The 15123-nt window shown below is 32.6% G+C and overlaps 1 pseudogene; it reads right to left on the bottom strand.

The window, feature by feature from the left end:
- Positions 1-337: 337 nt before the first annotated feature.
- Positions 338-14268, bottom strand: LOC105728138 (26S proteasome non-ATPase regulatory subunit 14-like; annotated as a pseudogene).
- Between the last annotated feature and the right edge of the window lie 855 nt (positions 14269-15123).

Below are 15123 nucleotides of genomic sequence, written 5' to 3'. Positions count from 1 at the left end.
AGTAATTGCATAGCTGAGACTGAAGGTGTTACAGTGCTACAAATGATACCAAATGTCTTACATTTAACCAAATACATTTTCAGAGATCCATTAATTTTGAGCATTAAGAACAACAGAGGAATGTATACTGAAAGCATCACTAATAAATTTTTTGTTGCTTCACTGAAACACAACACTATTCAACATAGCTGCTCACTATATTTGAAGTCGTGACTAAATCCACTTGTTCTTCCAAGTGATATTAGTGTTCTGCTAGCCAACACTCTTTATTGCCAGCTGTTTAGGTGTTATCTTCTTCATCTACAGCCTTTATGTGATTCTTGGCTAATTCCAGCATCTATTTTAATGCTAATTCATTGTGTTTACAATGTTCATAGTAGTCTTGAAGTGTCAAACCTTCCATTCAATTCATCTTATGCAAATTTAGCAACATCTTCTGTTCCAGTTTATTTTTTTTTATAATTAATAGTAATAGAGTAATAGTGTTTGTTCATCCATTAATTAATGTCTGGATAGATGGCTTGTTTAAGTGACCCATATTTGAATTTGTTAGTCTTGGTTCATGTAACAAGACCATCATATTAGCATTGATCAATCTGAAGGCATCACTAACAACCTATCTTTTTACAGCTCCCTCTGACAAGGCGTCAAATCTCTACTGAGTGCTGATATCCACCCCAGAAACCCCAACAACCAAGCCAAAGTGACTGTGATGTCAACCAGTAACCATCTCAAGCTTTCCTGTCTGATTCAATATATGCACAATTTTAGCTTGGAACACTAGATCAAATGCCTCCACACTGACACCCGTAGCATAGCAAACATGTCAATCACTCTGACGGTATAATAATCAACAAATTCTCCAAGCATCAGAACCGTAACCTCCATTGGAACTCCAGCATCACCATGCTTTAACATTTTTAACAGTGCCAGGGAAAAGATGTAGACTTGCTCTGCGGTTTCTACTGCAGGAGTATCTGTAGGTAGCCACGGTCCTGTCCAGGCATACCTTCTCCAAGGCTAAGAAATCTGTCTATGCTTCTGGACAGTAATTACAATTCTTGAGGCAATCAGGGTCAATTTCTTGTTTAACAAATTTCTTCTTAATGAAAGCTCTTGCTAATTCTGGCAGGTATAATTTTCCCCCATGAAGTAACTCCCCAGAAGGCCAACAGGGGTGCGATGTCCCAGTCTGGACCTTTGTCCTGCCTCTGAAGCAGTTCAGACTTAACCTGGCTCTTACTCCACAAACCAGAGATGAATCAGCCCAATTCCATTCAAAAGAGTTGCCCAGGTCTTCCTAATTTTATATATATATTTTGTCAATAAATATCATATGAGCAAATTAACATATATATGCAGAATACTCTCTATATACATTCTAGCTTTTCATTGGACTCTGGACAGAATATTTAGATTAACTGTAATGGTTTAATATTTTAAGTAAAAATTTTTTAAATATATTTTTATTCAGAACTATTATTGCTTTTCACTATAAGGTTTGGTACAAATAGCCTGACTTGACTTATAACTAGAAATTGTTTTAACAATAATACTATGACAGAATTTACTTTTGCATATTAATATCATATAGATAATTTTTAAATTGAAACTTCTAGATCTTACTTTTTCTTTCTTATAAGTGCATAATAGTTTATTATTTGAATTATTTGTGTATATTTAATTAGTGGAGTATTAATGGGGAAAGTCCAAACTATTTGGAAAGTTTTAGCAATGTAAGTAATTTAAATAAATAGAAAAAAATACTTGCAGAATATATTGAACATTAATTAGAAAATTATGTATTAGCATTATGATAAAGATGTACCACAATAGCCAGCCAAAAAAAATCACTGTTAATTTAATATTAAATTTAATAGAAAAGTTTAAAGAACTTACATAACTAGCAAATATTCTCATTACTTACTCAGAAATTTTGAACAACATTGTACAATTTCTCTAGAGAGAACTTTTCTATAACCATTAAATATCACTTTAATGGTTACACTCAAAATAATTTCCTTGAACATATGGAAAATTTGCTTTTGATGGCCACGAAGCCATCGAGAATCACAAGTCAAATACCTTTAGTCAGTAGAAAATCCTTTCCAAAATAGGCTGAAGACACAAAGGAACTGTAACGTAAGGCTAAAGTTAAATCAGATCTAAAACTCACATCCACCACATCACAAGGAAAAGGAAGAATAGATATTGTGGCTCAGAATTGCACAGCCATCCTGAGGTGCTTTGGCTAAAACCTGGCCATATTCCCAAAACTAAAGGAAATAAAATAAGCCACAATAAAAATTACAAAAAATCCACATGATATAAATTTAGTTTAAGAAATTAGCTTGAATATTTCCCCAAGGACCAAAAACTAAAAAATTTTACCAAATAGGCCGGGCGCGGTGGCTCATGCCTGTAATCCCAGCACTTTGGGAGGCCAAGGCGGGCAGATCACAAGATCAAGAGATCAAGACCATTTCGGCCAACATGGTGAAACCCTGTCTCTATGAAAATACAAAATTAGCTGGGCATGGTGGTGTGCACCTGCAGTCCCAGCTATTCGGGAGGCTGAGGCAGGAGAATTGCTTGAACTCAAGAGGTGGAGGTTGCAGTGAGCCGAGATCATGCCACTTCACTTCAGCCTGGCACCTGGTGACAGAGTGAGACTCTCAAAAAAAAAAAAAAAAAAAGTTAACAAATAGATTTGAAAAGAGAATCAAATACCTACTTTAAAAAATGCAACTGCCACTATTAAAAACATAATGTGTGGGTTAACAAGTAGATAAAGAATACTCAAGAATCTGTGAAGGTAAATCAAAACAATCTTTCAGAATTCAGAAAAGACAATAGAAAGGAGAAAAAAACATGGAGGAAGAAGATTAAATGATTGGAGAAGACAGAGACTGGGTCAGAAGCAATACTGAAAGTACATGATGAAAAGGTTAATAGCCTCAGAAAGTATGTTTTCTTTCCTGGTATTTGACATCTGGCTCTGCTTGATCCCTGTGAACTGACCTGTAGAGAATCTGCATATTTGCAACCTTTCATTTCTGTGAGTTTGTAAACACATATTGGCCCAAAAAGGTTAATATGGGTGCTAGCTGCTCATTTGTCTTTTTTGCACAACAGTGTGTAAAAAACATATTATTTTCAAGCATATACTACACATTTACAAAAATTGACTATTATACTGACTCATAAAGTACATCTTAGCAAATTTCAAATAATTTAAAACATACATTGCCTTATCTTCCTGCAATTAGCATAAAAATTAAAAGTCTAAAAGACAACTAGAAAAAATCATGTATTTGGAAATTTTACAACACAATTTTAAATAACTCAAATGGCAAGAAAAGTATTATGAATAAAAACTAGTGAAATACAGCAAAAAGTAACCGGATAAAATATTTAGACTTAAATTTATTATTAGACAAGTGGTATTGAAAACAGTAAGCTAAATATTAATTTCTTGATGTTATAAAACAATTACAAAATAAGCACAAACTATGGGTAAGAGATTAATGAAGCTAGAAGCATAAATTAATGATATAAAAATAAATATACAGTGGAGTGGATAAACAAAGCCCAAAGTGGAAATATTTAAAAGGAAAAGAAAATTGCAATACTGTTTAGGAAAGAAGAAAGAAGACACAGATAAGCAACGTCAGAAATAAAAAAAAAAAAATGAATCTTAATAAAGATGCTACACACATTCAGAAGATAAGAGTTAATTATAAATATTTTGAACTTAATCTAAAATTTAGATAAAATAGACACACTTCATATAAATTTAAGATACCAAATTTAACAGAAATGTTTAGAAGGGAATTTACATATAACCAGTAAATACTCTCATTACATAGTCGGAAATTTTGAACAACATTGTAAAATTTCTCTAGAGAGAACTTTTCTATAACCATTAAATATCCTTTTTACATACTCAAAATAATTTCATTGAACTTATAACTAACTGGACAATTCTGTCCAGAATTCAAGGAAAAAATAATGTCGATTATACACATATTTCTTTTCAAAGAAGAGAGAAAACTACTCAACTCATATAATGAAGTTAGTGGAATCTTAAAAGAAAAATTATATAAGGAGAGGAGAAAACTGAAGAACACGTTTTGATTTCAAATCATGTTTCCTTTTTAATGTAGGCATTTGTAGCTATACATTTTCCTCCAAGTGCTGCTTTTACTACATCTCCTAAGTTTTGATATGTTGTGCTGTCATTTTAACTCATCTCAAAGTATTTTCAAATTTCCTATGTGATTTATTCTTTGACACATTGATTGTTTGAGTATGATATTTAATTCTCACATATTTGTGAATTTTCCAGTTTTCCTCCTGTTATTGATTTCTAGTTTCATTACATTACGGTTGGGAGACCTTTCATTATTTAAACATTTTTAAATTCACTGAAGCTTATTTTATAAACTATCATATGGTTTGATCTATAAGGTCTTCATGTGCACTTGTGAAAAATGCATATTGTGCTGTTACTGGTTGAAGTGTTCTACAGATGTTTGATAGGTTTATGGTGGTGTTCATGACTTCTTTGTTTACTTATATTTTGTGTACTTGTTATGTCTAATATTGAAAATAAGGTTTTGAAGTCTCCAACTATTATTGCTGAATTGTCTGATGCTATCCACTATTTTGTCAAGTTAGTACTTTATCTTTAGGGGCTCTTTGTTTAGTTGAATATATGTTTATAATTGCTGTATCTTCTTAGTGGATTGACCGTTTTGTCATTATATAATATCTTTCTTTGTCTCTTGAAAATTATTGTCTTCAAGTCTATTTTTTATGTTATTAGGATAGCCTCTCAAGCTCTCTTATTTACTTTTGGCATGGTATATTTTCCCATCCTTTCACTTTCAACTTACATGTTTATTTTCATCTAAAGTGAGTTTCTTATAGATAACATATAGTTGGATCATGTTTCTTATCCCTTTTTGCCAATTATGGCCATTTAATGGACTATTTTAATTCAATTACATTTAATGCAGTGATCGATAAAGAAGGACCCACTTCTGCCATTATCCTATTTGTTTTCTATGTGATTTATGTATGTTTTATGTCTTAGTTGTTCAATTGTCTTCTTTTGTGATAGATACATATATTACAGCATCCCACTTTTATTTTGATTCACTTCTCATTTATATAAAGAATACCTGTATATTTAATTAATTTTTTTAGTGGTTACAATTAACAACTTATTTTTCAGTAATATAGTTTAAATTAATAGCAACTTTGTTATATGCTAGCACATACATAATGTAGAATTTTACATCTGTACAGTTTGTCTTTCTTTTCTTATCTTTCTTGTTACAAATTACATTGTTATATATTGGGTACCTATCAACCTTACATTTATTGTTATTTCATGTACAATTGACCCTTGAGTAACATAAGGATTTGTGTGCTGTCCCCCTTCCCCTTGTGTAGTCTAAATTTTGCATATAATTTTTACTCCCCTAAAACTTAACTGTTAACAGTCTAGTGTTGACTACAAGCTGTGCCAATAATATAAAGTTTATTAACACATATTTTGTGTATGTACCACATGCTGTATTCTTACAACAAAGTAATCTAGAGAAAAATGTCATTAACAAATAAGGAGAGAAAATATACTTACTATTCACTGGGTGAAAGTGGGTCATCTTAAAAATCTTCATTCTTACTGTCTTCATGTTGAATAGGCTGAGCAGAAGGAGGAAGAGGAAAGATTGGTCTCATTCTCTGAGAAGTGTTTCTTCCACAGATAAATTGAAAAATCCACAGTTCACTGGACCTGGAGAGTTGAAAGTCATGTGTTCTCATGAAAAGTCCACTGTAGTTGCCTTTTAAATGTATGTGGGAAAAAAGGAATTACAAACTAAAAATGTGTTAATATTGACTTTTGTGTTTATCCTGTGGTTAACTTTCCTAGTGTTCTTATTATCTTTTTAAGGATTAAAATAACTGGCTACTGATATTTTATTTTACTTTGAAGAAAACCATGTAGCATTTTATGTGGAGTATGTCTATAAACAATAAACTCTGTTTTTACTCATGGGAAATGCCTTAATTTCTTCTTCATGTTTGAAGAATTGATTTACCGAGTAAGAATGATTGGCTGAAACTTTCTATTTTTCACTACTTTTAGTATAGCCTGCCATGGCATCCTGACCTCCGTCATTTGTGATGAGACACTAGTTAGTGATCTTATTGCACATCCCTTGTACATGTCAAGATGCTTTGTTCTTGCTACTTTCAGAATGTTTTGTCTTTTCAATCATTTGAATTTAGCATGTTTTAGTGTAAATATCTTTAACCTTCTTATGATTATCTAATTTTCTTAGATGTATCAATCAGTATTTTGCATCAAATTCAGTAAATTTTATGCTATTATGTTTTCAAATTTCTTTCTGCCCTGTCTCCTCTTCTCCAGGACATTTATTTATGTGCATGTTGATATGCTTGATGGTGTCTTATATATATATATTTTTTTACTCTATTATTTATTTATTTATTCTCTCTATTCCTCAATTAAGCTTTCTTTAAGTTTATTGATTATATCTTAACACTGGATCACCTTTGCTGTTGAACTTCTCTAGTAGTTTTTGTATTCATGTCAGTTATTTTATTTTTAAACAGTCGATTTTCAATTTTTTTTGTAATTTCTTCTTTTGTTTGTTTTTCTTCATTTTCTGAAACATTGTTTTCATAGTTTTCTCTACTTATTTTTACTTGGTAGTCTTTAGCCCTTTGAGCATATTTAAAAGAGTTAAATTAAAATTCTTGTCAGTAATTCTATTATTTGTTTTTTCCTGTTGGATCAGTCATATTTTCTTATTTATTTGCATAACTCTCAATATTTTGAAAACTAACATTTCTAATATTATAATGTAACAAACCCAGAAATAAAATTATCTTTTCTCCTTAGTGATTATTTTTTCTGCTTGTTGTAGCTTGTTTGGTGACTTTTGTAAACTAATTCAGCAAAGCTTGTATTCTTAGTTGTATGTGGCCAATGAATAGTAAGCTAACGAAATTGACAGAAATTTTCTCCAAGTTTTGAACAAAAGGACTGATAAAATAGAAAAAAGAAAGGAAGGAAGGAACAAGGGAAGAAATAAACAAAGGAAGAAAGGAAAGAAGGAAGAAAAGAAGGAATAAAGAAAGGAACAAAGGAAGGAAGGAAGGAAAGATGGAAGAAAGAAAGGAACAAAGGAAGGAAGGGAGGGAGAGAGGGAAAGAAAGAAAAGGAAGGAAGGAAGACAGAGAGAGAGAGAGTAGAAGGGAGGGAAAGAGAGGATCTTTCCAGGTGAACAGAGAAGAAAGGAAGGGAAAGAAAGGATCTTTGCAGATGTTGCAGATGGGCTTGTTGGGGCACATACCTGCAACATTTAGTCAGGCAGTAAAATTTTCACTTAGCCTTCAATTCCTGCCTGTGATAAGGCTGAGATTTAACCAGAAGTTAGGGCTTAGGATGTTTTCAAGGATTTAATAATCAACCAACCAATGCAAGGTATGCATATGTCTTCTAGATTCCTATTAATTTTGGTGAGTTTTTAAAAGAGTTTAATCTCCAAATAACCTCATTATCCATCTTTTCTTTGTAACTTCTGGTTTATCTATTGTTTGTTTCAATCGTTATATCTTGCCCATGTAGCAGCAACTACAACATTTGCCTTTAAATGTTTTTGACGAATACCTCAGGTATAGTTTTCTAAGCCCTGGATGAGTTCCGAGTTAGGCAAAATCAAAATTAGTTTTTTGAGTGAGTTCTTCAGTGAGGCATCAAACAAAAAAAACCACAATTCTTTGAGAATAAATCTTATCTGTTACCTCCAGTGCTAGTAACCTATACTGTAATACGGGCTGTTGTCTTCAAAGCTAATGTCAAATGGGGAGAAGGTCATATGACCAAAGTTAAAAAAAAAAATTACACAAAGTTATCTTATTGAGTTTTAGTTATCTCTTTTTTCTAGAGTGAGAATTTTATTGATTGCTGAATACTGTTGATTATTCCGCAGAAATAGTTTTCAGCATTCTGGTAAAGTTGATTCTATCTTTTACCAACTTATTAACTGCTTTTGTGGTGGTACCATACTCTTGAATTTCACATGCTACCATTTTTGCTTCTGTCACCAAATTATTCTTTTCGAAGTTAACAATTTATTTTCTTTTATTTATTTATATATTTTTTGAGACAGAGTCTGTCTCTCTCACCAGGCGCCAGCCTGGAGTGCAGTGGCGCAACCTCAGCTCACTGCAACCTCCACCTCCTGGCTTCAAGCAATTCTCCTGCCTCAGTCTCCTGAGTAGCTGGGACTACAGACATGCACCACCATGCCTAGCTAATTTTTGTATTTTAGTAGAGATGGAATTTCACAATGTTGGCCAGGATGGTCTTGATCTCTTGACCTCATGATCTGCCCGCCTCAGCCTCCCAAAGTGCTGGGATTACAGGCGTGAGCCACTGCGCCCAGCCAACAGTTTCTTAAAACACCAACAAAATTACTTCAATATCAAGCCATTTGGAGTCATCCTAGGAATGCAAGAATATTTTAAAATTACAAATACATTTTATGCAATTTGCCACAGTATCAGAATGAGAGAAAAGCTAAATAAGATACAAATAGATTGCAAAAGGTTGTTGATGAGATTCACCACCTATTCATTATAAAAGGATTTTTAAATAATTAAAAAGAAATCATACATTTTTAAAAATACATAATCATGCACACAAATACACACTTCTCCATCTAGAATCAGGACCCTGTGGGTGGGACATTTTAAATAATCTCTCATTGGGATCATGAACATGCAAAGCCTGTCATCACCACTTGTATTCAGTAGTTTTTGATTTGCATAGTAGAATTAGAAAAAGAAATAAAATATACAAATATTGCAAAAAAGAAAGTAAAATTCTCTATTCTCAGACTAATTTATTGCATATGTAGAAAAATCTAACATTAATATATTAAGAAAATGAATGAGATTCTCACATATGCTGAACAGTTAATGCAGAAATGCATTTCATTTATATATATAAAATGTTTGCAAATAAATATTTTATTTAATTATTTATTTATTTTTAAATTTCAATTGTTTTCAAAGTACAAATAACTTTTGGTTTCACGGATGACTTGTATGATGGTAAAGCCTGGGATTTCAGTGCAATAGGTATTTTTTTCATCCTTTATGACCCTTCCACTCTTCCCTCTTCTAATTCTCCAGTATCCATTAACCCACTCTGTATGCCTTTGCATACTCATAGCTTAGTTCACACTTATAAGTGAGAACATGCGATATTAAGTTTTTGATTCCTGTGTTACTTCACTTAGAATAGTGGCCTCCAGTTCCATCCAAGTTGTGCAAAAGACATTATTTTGTTTCTTTTTGTGACTGAGTAGCATTCTACGCTCTTTCCATATAATATACATACGTATACACACATATATATAGTTTACATATATATGTATCTATATAGAGAGCAAGCATAGATACATATATCGCATTTCTTTACCCACTCATCAGTTGATGGGCATTTGGTGTGATTCCACACCTCTGTGGTTGTGAATTGTACTGTAATAAACATACATAAGCAGGTGTCTTTTTGATATAGGGAATTATTTTCCTTTGGGTAGATACCCAGTAGTTGGATTGATGGATTGAATAATAGATTTAGTTGTTTAAGGAATCTCCATATGTATTCCACAGATATTGTACAATTTGTTTTTCACCATAATTCATTTTTCACCACATCTACACCAGTATCTATTGTGTTTTGACCTTTTAACAATTACCATTCTGGCTAGGGTAAGGTGATATCTCATTGTGGCTTTAATTTATATTTTCCTGATGATTAGTGATTTTGAGCATTTTTTCATATGTTTCTCATCCATTTCTATATCTTCTTTTGAGAAATCTCTATTAATGTCCTTTGCCCATATTTTAATGTTTGTTTGTTTCATTGCTCATATGTTTGAGTTCCCTGTAGATTCTAGATACTAAGCATTCGTCAGATGTATAGTTTGTAAATAATTTTTCCCATTATGAAGATTTTCTGTTTACACTGAAGATTATTTCTTTTTCAATGCAGAAGCTTTTTAGTTTACTTAGGTCCCACTTACTTATTTTTATTTTGGTTGCATTTACCTTTGAGCTATCAGTCATAAATTATTTACCTAGGGCAATGTCCAGAAGAGATTTCCTAGGTTTCTAGAATTTTTATGATTCTGTTCTTAGATTTATCTTTAACACATCTGGAGTTAACTTTCGCATAAGGTGAGAAATATTCATCCAGTTTAATTTTTCTACATTTGGCTATCCAATTTTCCAGCACCATTTATTTAATCTAGTGTCCTTTCTCCAATTTAAGTTTTTGTATGCTTTGTTGAAGATTAGTTGGTTGTAGGTATTTGGCTTTATTTCTAGGTTCTTTGTTCTGTTCAGTTGGTCTTTGTATTTACTTTTATGCCAGTACCGTGCTGTTTTGGATACTATAGCAATGTAAGAGAATTTGAAGTTAGGTAATGTGATGCTTCCAGATTTGTTCTTTTTGTTTACTATTGCTTTGGCTCTCTGTGCTCTTTTTTGGTTCCATATAAATTTTAGGATTGTTTCTCTTATTCTGTGTAAAATGATCTTGATATTTTGGTAAAAATTCCATTGAATCTTTCTATTGCTTTGGGCAGTGTGGTCATTTTCACAATATGGATTCTTCCAATCAATGAGTGTGAGATGTATTTCCATTTGTTTGTGTAATCTATTATTTCTTTCATCAGTGTTTTTTAGTTCTACTTATAGAGAGCTTTCACTTGCTTGGTTAAGTATATTCTAAATACTGTGTTTTTATTTTTTGTAGCTATTGTAAATGGAATTGAATTCATGCTTAGATTCTCAACTTGGTTGTTGTTGGTATATAGCAGTGCTACTGATTTGTGTACATTAATTATGTAACCTGAGACTTACTGAATTTATTTTTCAGATCTAGGAGTTTTGGGAGGCGTCTTTATGGATTTTTAATTATAATATATTAGTAAACAGAGATATTTTGACTTCTTCTTTTCCAATTTGAACGCCCTTTATTTCTTTCTCTTGTCCGATTGCTCTGGCTAGGGCTTCCAGTACTGTATTGAATAGAAGTGGTGAAAGTGAGCATTCTTGTCTTGTTCCAGTTATTAGGGGAATGCTTTCAACCTTTCCCATTTAGTATGCTGTTGGTCATGGGTTTGTTCTATATGGCTTTTATTATTTTGAAGTTTATTTCTCCTGTGACTAATGTGTTGTGTGTTTTTATCGTAAAGAAATGCTGGGTTCTATTGAATGATTTTTCTGTATCTGTTGAGATAATCCCATTGTTTTTGTTTTTAATTCTGTTTATGTCACAAATCATATTTGTTAACTTGCATATGTTGAACCATCCTTGCATCCTGAGAATGAAACCCACTGGATCATGGTGGATTTTAAAAATTGATGATTTTTTCATGTGCTGTTGGATTTAGTTTGCTACTATTTTGTTTACATTTTTTGCATCTATATTTCATCAGGGATATTGTCCAAAATTTTCTTTATTGTTATGTCCTTTCTTGGTTTTGGTATCAGGATGATATTGGCTTCATAGGATGAGTTAGGGAGAATGCCCTCCTCAATCTTTTAGAAGAGTTTCAATAGAATTGATACCAATTATTCTTTCAATACCTGGTAGAATTCGGTTGTGAATCCACCTGGCCCTGGGCTTTTTGTGTTGGCAGTTAAAAAAAAAAATACTGATTCAATCTTCTTGCTTGTTATTGGTGTGTTCAGGATTTCTATTTCTTCTTGATTTAAGCAAGGAGAGTTGTATGTTTCCAGAAATTTGTCCATTTCCTTTAGATTTTCTAGTTTGTGTGCATAGAGGTATTCATAGTAGTCTTCAATGATCTTTTGTACTTCTGTGGTATTAGTTGTAATGTTTCCATTTTCATTTATAATTGAACTTATCAAATAAATATTTTAAAAGAAGATGTCATCTAAAATATCTGAAATATCATGTACCTAGTTCAATCTAATATAAGATATGCAATGCATTGCCTTGTATTGAAAATATAAATATAATTAAAATAAAATTAAGTGAATGGAACTCTATTGAGGCATTATAGATTATCCAAAATATGATACATAAAGAGATTTATAAATTTATAGATTATGGACTCAACATGGTGAGAGTGTTAGTTCTCTCAAAATTTATTTATAGATTCAGTGTCACTACAATAGCTTGTCAAGTCAGGTTTATATCAAAGTGCAAAGGGAAACAATCCAGACACATTTGAAGATACAGAATAAATAGGATATGTGCTACCCTAGATTACAAGAACTGTGTTAAAACTCTAGTATTTGAGATGAATTGGCATTGGTTCAGGGAAAATAAAAAATAATGGCACTGCCCCTCCACCCCCTTCCCTGCTCCCACACACCTCTTTTCTCCACCTCCCCAACACTTCCCACCTTCTCCTTCCCCCACTCACAAAACATAATAATAATAATAATAATGGCACAAGAAAAGAATTTACATGGCACATGAGACCACATACTTAATAAGAACTTTGTTAATGAGATATGTGGCACTGGCAGTTACTAAGAAAAGGACAGAGAAGCCTTTCTATTAATATTGATGAGGTATTTGTCTATGCTTATTTGTCTATTAAATAGAATCTGAAGTTCATACCAATACACAAAACTCAAGTCCAGGCAGACTGCAGAGGTAAGGTGAAAGAAAAGCTACAAAATATAAAGAGAATATAGGAGAATATCTCATTACTGTCACATAAGGTATAATTTTTTTAAAGAAAAATAAAAGCAGTAAGTTATCAAAAGTGATAATAAATTCAGCCACATCAAAAGGATCCTCAACAGAGTAAAAATATTCAATGAACAATATTCTACATAAGAATTTAAATATATATAATGTATAAATGTGTATATTGATATAATGACATACTAGAATTCATTATATAAAGAACACAAAGAAATCAATAAGAATAAGACACATATTTTAATAGAGAAAGTGGGCAAAGAAGATGTACAGCACTTCAAAAGCAGGACATAAAAATAGCCACAGACTGTATTGAAAGGAAACCTTCTGTGCACCAAACACAGAAAATGAAGAATTATGTAGAAAGGAAAATGGTTAGAATTGTAGGATACTGAATTTTATTTTAGAGAATCTGTAGAAAATAAACTTCTGCATAAGAAATTAGGCACAATTTCAGAAAGCTGATAAATGCCATAAATTACATCCAAATCCAGAAAAAAATACATTATGATATGGTTAGGATTTTTGTCCCCATTCAAATCTCATCTTGAATCTTAATCCCCAAGTCTTGAAGGATAGACCTTGTGGGAGGTGACTGGATCATGGTGGTGGTTTCCCCATGTTGTTCTCCTGAAAGTAAATGAGTTCTCGAGATCTGGTGGTTTTATAAGGCAGTTTTCCCTGCTCTTGCTCACTCTCTCACCTGCCGCCATGTAAGATGTACCTCTTTCCCTTCTGCCATGATTGTCAGTTTCCTGAGACCTACTTACCCATGTGGAACTGTGAGTCAATTAACCCTCCTTCTTTTGTAAATTACCCAGTCTGGAACTAATATAGTGTGTGTTGTGTGTATCAACTAACTGCCTGACACACGAACTGTACACTATTTTTTCTGCATGTTTTAGCTACATGCTTTTGATAAACTCTCCACGTGACATGGATTTTGAAATATTTTTCTATATATTATAAAGATGATTCTATGTTTTCTCTGGCATTATTGATAAGGATTTTAGTTGATAGTTTGAAAATGCTTCTTTCAGTTTCATAATTTTCATTGATAATATTAAGTCCAAATTGGTAGATTTCTATTAAGTTTCTTTGATACATTAGCTATAAGACTTAAGGGCATCTTAAATGAACTTGCTGAGGAACATTATTTTTCTGCCATTTGTTCATTGATGCCCTCATGATAGCATATTATAAAATATTTTCTAATGTCATTATTCCAAGTCAAATTAACAAAATAGTTCTTTTCTCAATGTTTATATGATTCAATATTTTTATTAATTATTCAATCAAGTAACCAAAAAACTTATTACTTCTAGTGAATTCAACTCTTCCATTTACTTGAACGTACTTGTTAAATTAAAGATGGTCTCAAAGTTATCTCTTAATGAATTGAGGGAAGGTGTTCTCTTTCCGAGTCCACAAGGGGGCATAGTTTTAAGGGCAAGAATTTCCAGCACCATGCCCCGCTCCCATCTCTCTCCATCCAGATTTAATGGCTTCTGTTTTACATTTTGCTGGCACAGGAAGAACCTAAGAGTCAATCACCACGGCGGAAGTTTAAAGGAACTCTTTTCATTGGCCAGAGGAACTTGGGGAGGTGGGAATTTCTCCCAGTATAAATTCCTCTGTTCCTTCACCCATACCAGATTTTCCAGCTCTCTGAAATTCCCTCACCCATAGTGGGAGCTCTCTTTCCCCTCCTGGATTTCCCCTCTGGAATCCTCTTCCACACTCTTCGTGGAAGTTTCCTCTCTTCTTCTTTTTTTTTTTTTTCTCTTTTCTCTACCTAAATAAAATCACCTTTCTGCAACACTTCTTAGATCTGGTATTTACGAGTTTACTGTGCACCTGCAGTGCTCCCCTTTCTCATTCTTGAGATAGTGGAGACCAAGAACCTGAAACATTCTCTTGGGGAAGCTGTGCCTCCCCCATGCTGCACCCTCCAAAAAACCCAGTTACAGAATCATCACTTTTGGTATAATCTGAACAAAAATTGGTGTTACAATATGCTTTTTGATATCAGAAAAATATGTATATATTTATTTAAACACCCATTTTCATTATTTTATTGTTTTGTTTACATCCAACATTCTATTATTTCTGTTTTTAATCTTCAATTAACTTTTCTTTCCGAAATTATTCTTTATACACTTTAAAACACATGTAACACCCAGTGTCAGCTGTTTAGTACATGCACATGGTAAAACTTTTGACTCAGTGTCCTCATGATGACCCAGCACCTACACAATGTGGTACAGGTATATCAGTACAAAGTATTCACGAAAGTTATTTCTTACATACAGACAGCTAGCAGT

Source organism: Aotus nancymaae, unplaced genomic scaffold, assembly GCF_030222135.1.
Source record: "Aotus nancymaae isolate 86718 unplaced genomic scaffold, 86718_ANA_hifiasm-v0.15.2.pri h1tg000029l, whole genome shotgun sequence".
Taxonomy (NCBI): domain Eukaryota; kingdom Metazoa; phylum Chordata; class Mammalia; order Primates; family Aotidae; genus Aotus; species Aotus nancymaae.
The sequence above is the reverse complement of the archived record's forward strand: the minus strand, read 5'-3'. Positions and strand labels throughout refer to the sequence as shown.